At 36.0% G+C, this 7,632-nt stretch overlaps 1 long non-coding RNA gene across 1 annotated transcript in view; it reads right to left on the bottom strand.

Annotated features, from left to right (window-relative positions):
* Window positions 1–3,579: 3,579 nt before the first annotated feature.
* The window catches only part of LOC105483767 (uncharacterized), a 52,207-nt gene continuing 48,154 nt past the window's right edge, over window positions 3,580–7,632 (bottom strand). Inside the window, exon 4 of the long non-coding RNA XR_988575.2 lies at window positions 3,580–3,652. This is a non-coding gene — a long non-coding RNA (uncharacterized lncRNA). The remainder of the gene's footprint in view (window positions 3,653–7,632) is intronic.

Genomic DNA, 7,632 nt, shown 5'->3' with positions numbered 1-7,632 from the left:
AAAGACTTGCCCCCATGATTCAATTACCTCCCACTGGGTCCCTCCTCTAACACATGGGAATTATGGGAGCTATAATTCAAGATGAAATTTAGGTGGGGACACAGCCAAACCATATAAACAACAAACAAAAGAAAACCATGGTCAGATAAGCAAAGTCTCAGAAAATACACTTTTAAAAAAACAAATATGCTTTTTGAAAGCTGCTTATATGCTTTTTTTAAAAAAAAATAGTACCAGACTGACTTTAGTTATGCAAGAAAATAAAACAAATTAAGACTTATAAAAGTCAATTCTATTGGAAAGGGATTGGGAATAAGCTTTGGAACCTTTTATGAAGTTACAGAAAATAATTATAATGAATCAAATTAGGGTTATGGTGTCAGAGATGAATATGAGAAAACGGGTTTGCAAGAATTAATGAGGCATTGACCACGGATGGGGAGTGATGAAATAGAGACTCTCTTGGGCAACTTTAAGATATATAGACTTTAGTGGCTAGATGAATCTTAGTAATGACTGGCATACAGTAGGAAGAACAGAATTTCATTTTAAAAAATCATTAATCTTTGAATATGCAGAGTTTGTTTCTTTTGTAAAATACCTACAGGCAAGCAGTTAAACAGGACTAATATTTATGAGAAGCATTTTGAGTAGAGATGCAGACTTGGAAAGTGATATTAAAGACTGAGAAGTGATTGAGATCACTTAAGGAGAGCATGACAGATGTAAATAAGACAGGTATTAGGGAATGCTGCATGCAGGAGTTAAGAAGTAGAAACATGCAATAACAACGAGTCAATGAAAGAAAGTTTTAAAAAGAAAGTAATTATAAACAATGCCAAGGGCTATGCAGAGAGCTCAGCAAAATGAAGATACAAAGCATGACCAATGAATAGAGCACTGGAAGAAGCACTGGAAGATACAAAGCATATCCATTGAATTGAGAGCTCTGAAAGAAGCACTTTGCACAAAATTGTGATACTGAGAGTCTAACTAATGACTTTAGGTAGTGGAGAAGTGAAGATAGTGAATGAGAGAAGGAACAGTTGAAGGAACAGTTTGGTTTTGAAAGACTAGATATCTGAGCATATTTACAGTCTGGATGGAAGGATGTCAAAGAGAAAGGGGATGGAGGAGGGAGAGAGATTGCATCATTGGTAGAGCTTGAAGCAAAGTCCTGAATGAGGTATGAAAGAGCAGAGCTGGAAGAATTGTCTTAGAAAAGGAGAATGAACACCCTGTACCTGAATGGCGGCAAATATGAATGATTTTGTAATGAGAAGTTGAGGCATTTTCCTTCTGACACCTCTGTTTTCTCTGAGATGTTAGAGATAAGGTCATGTGTTAAAATTGCATGAAGCAGGGACTATGCAGAGGGTTTGAGGAGAGTTTCTTTTTAAAATGAATACACTATTTTATAAACAAAGTTATATGTGTAACATGTATGTGAGTTATAATGTAGAACAGGAAGGTGAACACCAGGAATCTGCCATCCAGCTTATGCTCTAGAAGACTATATATTTATTCCCCATCTTATCACCCAGCCTCTATTACAGGCAAAATAAAGGTTTGCAACGCCAGTGGAAAGGAATGGAAAAGAAAGATAACCAAGCACAGTAGGATAATTGTCAAGCAACCCTGTAGGTCTACCTATGACTTGCTGCAGTAAATTTGTAGTGGCACAGATCTTCCTGGTTGTTAGATTTTGTTAAGCTACGTTGGTAATTCTAGTAAGAAAGAACCCAGCTTGCAGGATTGCAGCAGAATAAGGAGACTAGGAAGTTGATGGTACATGGAGAGAATACTTCAAATAATTTTCCATGGATCTGCATTCAATAATAAAAAAAAAAAGTTTAGTGAGAAGTTGGTCAAGAAACTCTAGGGTAGTGGAGATTTAATAGACTATTTCAGTTCAACAATAAAATGAAAGGACAGGTTTAGTGAAAAGGAGGAGGTAAGACAGGACAATGGTAGGAGCATTTGGTTGAGGACAGGATATTGAAGACTAACACTTTATAGGTAGAATAGTACTGAATGTCGACCAACATCTTAGGTGTGGTCATCCATTTGTGTTCCTGACATAACATGCAGGTACAGTTTATTCATTTTAAAGGCAAATAATTGTGAAATTACTATGTTGGATGCATTTTTCATATGCATGCTGAAATCATCCAGTATCATTCCAAAGTCGTGTTTGAGAGACAGACTCTGAACCAAATGTCTAAATTCTCAATGACTGGGAGTGTCTAAGAGACTGAAATTGCTATCAATTTTAGAAGCTTACCATGCCCTTACTGGGTGTCAAGAGCTTTGGAAAAAGAGAGTTTAAAATGAGTGTGACTCCTTTGGAATTTTTAATAGAGGTCAAGAGGGCTTTGCTCCATTGCATGGTTGAGGAAAGATGGAGAGATAGAAAACAGTCTTGTTTAAGAAGACTTACAGAGAAGTAAGTGTAGAACAATAGAAAGATGAGAATAGTGGGGAGAGGTGATCAAAAGAAACTGATGCAGGACAGGCAATCCCCCAAATTGGGTCTTAGCCTGTGAGAGTTCTTTGTTTCACTCAGAAAAAATTCAAGGGTGAACTGTTGGTATTAAATAGCAATTTTTTTTTTTGAAATGGCAGTGTACAGCAGTAACAGAAGCACTGCTTTTTGCAGAGCAGTGCTACCCCATAGGCAGGGTGCTCAGAATAGCACCTCAGAGGCAGTGCTGTACTTACATTTGTGCCTACTTTTAATTATGTGCAAACTAAGGTGAGGTTTATGCAGAAATTTATAGGATGATGGTGGTAACTTCCAGGTCATTGGGCTATTGCCATGGAAAGGGGCGTTAATTTCCAAGTGTTGCTGTGGTAATGGTAAACTGACATGGCACAATGGTGGGTGTGTCTTATGGAAAGCCACTTCTGCCCTAACCTGTTTTAGTTAGTCCTCAATTTTGTCTGCTGTCTGAGCCCTGCCTCTGAAGATTCCTGCCTCCTACCTCAAAACTACACTTTGAAAAGGGTCTTAATATTTCAGGAGCAAGAGTCATGGATATGGTTAACACAATAATGTGATTGCAAATTAGCTTTGGGGCCAGAATTAGATGAGAATCTGCAGTGATACTGTTGTGACCTTCCTGCAGAATTTGTCTCTCTTGTACTGGTTTGGATGGTTATCTTCCCAATGGAAACTGAAAACGTAGAAAATTCTTATTGCATAAATGAAAGTAGTCTTAAATGTGTTCATCCTATAGTGTGGATTAGATGGTGGATGAAGTGGTCAAGAAGTGATAATTTCCAGAAACAGACTATAATGACAGACACTCAGGAACCCAGTGATATACAAAGTAACCGTGCTGGAGGCAGCATCTGAAATATCTGGAACCTCAGGCAGGCTCTCCTTCTCCATAATATATTTGTAAGAGAAAGGAGTCTATTTAACCTCATGGGAGAAAAACCTAAACTGGATAAATCTTTCCCAAAAAATCTCACTATGGCTTTTGTATTGCTAAACCCAGGACTGCTTTTTAGGTGCAAAAAGATCCTTGGGATTTCCTGTCTCTGAGATAGACTAGGAATAGAGTCAGGTCATACCCTTTTTACCTCTTGTTCACTTCCCCACAAGCCAGTCTGCAGAGTAGGAACTGCTTTCCACCCTTTGTTGCTCCTGAAAAAGAGCATAGAATCACTTCTTTCCTTGAATATATAGAGCTTTGTATATATAAATGCAAGTAAACATTATTAAATATTTGTGAAATAGATATAAAGATTCATCAGATCACCATACATTCACATTTTGATGACCCGAGAAAGAAAGAATCTCGTGACAGATCAGTGGAATCTGCCATGAGCAAGTTTCTGCGATTGAATGAAATGCTCCAAGTGAACACATCTATGTTCTGTGACATTGAACAAAAGATTCAAAATATTCTGCAATATTAAAAAATAATTAAACAAAAAATGGTTTTGTAAGATTGCTTTCGAAGAGGCATTTGCTCGCGTTTGTAGTTTTCTCGGTTATTTATTCCTTCATTTCTGGTAAACAATACTTTTATAGATTTACTTTAATGAAGTCAGTTGCTACAAACTTCACATTTCTATCCTCTGAGATAATTTAATTGACAAATTATTTTCCCTGTGTTATATATTTCAGCTAGACAAAGAATAGAAAAGCAACATATGTTAATGTCATAACAAGTGAGACTCTGCAGCTGAGTAGAACCTCATTCCTTGGCTCTCAAGGTGGAAGAGATAGGGTAGGGAGGCTACAGTTGAACACAAGAAATGAAGTAAGTAAAAGCATAGCTGAGAAAACACTACAGCTCTCTCAGAGAAGAGGTCTCTGGTTATCAAGAATATGACTTAAAAAATGAAAAAGAATCAAAATGCTGTTAAAATTGGGGTTAAAGACAAGGATTGGAGAAAAGTGATAAAGGATAGAGGGTAAATCAAAGAATATTGAGAGGAATATACTGAGTATAATGATTTAAAAACAGAACCATTATAATTGGGTTCTAATCAGTTTTTCAGGTCATTTCTAAGACATAGCTTAGAACATTCGGGGACAGAAGAGGGAGACGGAAATATCCATGCAAATAATAGCACTATACAGGAAATACGTTCTTAGCATCTAGACATGTACACATATAACTGATGGGAGGGGAATGATTTGCAGAAACTTCAAGTTTCTGGTACACTTCTCACTTTTAATATTTTGTTTTACTGATAAATTGTTTAATTGGTCAATGTGTTAAGATTTTTCAGAAAGATTATAGTAATTGTGAGAGCTATACATTACTGTAGTGACAGAAAAGGAAAATGTTAGACAATTGAGGAAACAAAGGCCAGATTATTTAAAGTTCACTCGGATTTCTGTGTATTTCCTAACACATAGCCATTCACGAAAGACCATATCTTTGGAGAAAAAAGGGAGAGTTTTATTTTCTATTAAACTCAGACTGCAGATTGGGGAGATGCGTCATTCAGTGCACAAGGAGGTGGGGTTGGAGAGTTGGCGTTTATAGAGGCAAAAACCGCAGGGCAGGGAGAGGAGTCTGAGGAACAGTCCTTAAGCCCCAAATCACTAATCTTTCTTACATGGCTGTTTCCAGGTGGTCAGTACAATAGTGCCAGGTGTTCTGTTGGGGTCAACTGGGGAATTTCCAGCTGCAGTTGTTTCCAGGAACTGTTCTTTTATTTGCTTGTAGAAAAACAGGTTTTGTAATACTTTCTAAGGACATAGAGAGTGCGACCACTCCCTCACAGTGCCACGGTGTCTTGGGTCTGCTTTTACTCCCGAGTCAGGGAGTTCATCTTGTCTGTTAACTGGGGGCATCGTTTGATATAGCATAATTCTGTTTTCCTTTTACCATCACCATTTAAAAACGTTTTAAAAAGTTTATATGAAAGTTTTCTAAGGACTTGAAATATATGTAGATGATTCAGTTGAGTAAATGGCTACTTTTCACAAAATTGACTGGCTTTCATTAATTCACCGAGTGTTGTCAGTCACAACAGGATATTTGCACTAAAACTATTGACATAATTGTTTAAATGATTGTCACCACTAAATATGATAACTCTATACATTTGATGATAGAAGAATTGATTGGAAAACACTGAGTTGGTTCCATTTTCTTTGTTCAGCAAGGCTAGCATTTAATGTGCAAAATTAACACCTTTGCCAGGGGCCTATTTTTCCTTATGAAAGAAATTCACAGTGACAGTATGTGTTGCAAAGCTCATAAAAATCAGCTAGCTGATTTTTATAAGACCATATTAATAAATAATAGAAGATCAGAGTGGAATCTTTCCATCAAATTTTTCTATATTCTTTTGACATACATTATTGACTATTAAGAAGTTATTAATATTTTATATTATAAAGTCCATCAATGTTTTGATAATAGTGATGGATCCTCTACTGAGGAAAAATAAATGTGTCTGTGAAACATTTTTTACATTTCTTTGAGCCCATTCCTGGATTTCTTGGGGGTTCTTGAATGATAGGTTAAGAATTTTTATTGTAGAGTAACATCTGAAATATTACCTTTTTGTGCTTATAAATAAACTTCACTGTTAATTGTCTCTTCCTACCCTCATTAACCCCTCTTTCTTGCTCTTCTCAGCAACAGATCTATCATTTTTGTTTATTAAACTTTAAAGCAGTCAATAAATGTGTTCAGGCATGCGAAAGATTCTAATGTCTAAGAATCTTCAAATAATAAGCACATGGATCTGGGCACTTCTTTAAGTGTCACTAAGTTAAACTTGTTTCAGATTTGTTTCAGATTCATCTTTCAAAAATACCGTGAATTTATGTTTTGTGGAATCTAATCCATGGTTAACATCTGGTAGCATGATCTTTGAGGTCAAAAAAAATCCTGGATATAAATCTAAATTCTCATGTACAAGACAAAAAAGTACAATTACTATTTATTTTAACATGACTTTTAGCTTTTGGAATAAGAGAGGTTTAAAAAAAAACTCTTAAAAGGGTTTAGTTTATTCAGTTTAAAATAGCTTTACTGAGGTATATTTCACGTACAATGAACTCGTGTATTTAAGTGTACAATTTAATATTTCCTCATATGTATATACCCATGAAACCACAACCACAGTCACAATAATAAACATATTTATTGCTTCTGAAAGTATTGTCATGCCCTTTTGTAATATATCCTTCTACCTCTACCTGCATCATCCCCAGGCAATTGCAGATTTGATTTCTATTATTAAAGATTAGTTGATAGTTTGTAGAATTTTTAGTAAATGAAATAATAATGTGTGCATTTTATTTTTTTTGTCTCTCTGCAAAATTATTTTAGAATTCACCCATGATTTTATTTGTATAAATTGTTCATCTGTTTTTTATTATTGTGTGGTAATCCATTGTCTGGATACATCAGAACATATTTATCCACTCACCAGTTGATGTGTAACCAAGCACAGGCTCAGCTGCTCGCAGCTTGAAAAGCTAATGATAAGGATGAAGTGAAAGTGAGTTTGTTTTCCAAAGCTAGCAGTGAGAAGGAAGCTGGATTACACCTCTAGAAACTGCTTCGAAAGGTTGGACTGAGAGCAGGTGTTTAAAAAAAGGCTTGATATGAGAGGCATGCAGGAGTTGTGCAGGATTCAGGGGCCATGTATCTTGTTCCAACAAGTTATGGTCACCCCGGAGCAACAGGCTGATAGCATCTCGACAGCATCTGGATTGTAGATTATAGATCTTGGGGCAATCTTTAAGAGGGGGAGAGTTCCACAGCTGGGCCTTTATGCTTGGTTCATTTTAAATTGGCCTCTGGAATTTAACAAGCATATAATAAGTGTGCATGGTGTGAATTTAACAAGCATACAATTAGATAATGTGCATAAGACAAGACAAGACAGCATAATGTAGAAAAGGAAGGGAGTAGAATTTTGAAGTACATTTCAAGGCTATAGTTTAAGACTAAGGAAAAGGCTTCTGCAGGTTCCTTCAAGGTTACATATTGAGATTGGGGAAAAAGGAGAAAAATGAGAAAGGAAAAATTAAAACAAATGTTTGAAGTTAAATTACTTGGTTACAATTGGACATTTGGGCTGTTTCCCATTTGGACTATTACAAATAAGCTACTATGAACATTCATTTACAAGTCTGTTTGTGTA

Source organism: Macaca nemestrina, chromosome 10 (assembly GCF_043159975.1).
Source record: "Macaca nemestrina isolate mMacNem1 chromosome 10, mMacNem.hap1, whole genome shotgun sequence".
Lineage (NCBI taxonomy): Eukaryota > Metazoa > Chordata > Mammalia > Primates > Cercopithecidae > Macaca > Macaca nemestrina.
Note: the sequence above shows the minus strand (reverse complement) of the source record. Positions and strands in the feature narration are given on the sequence as shown.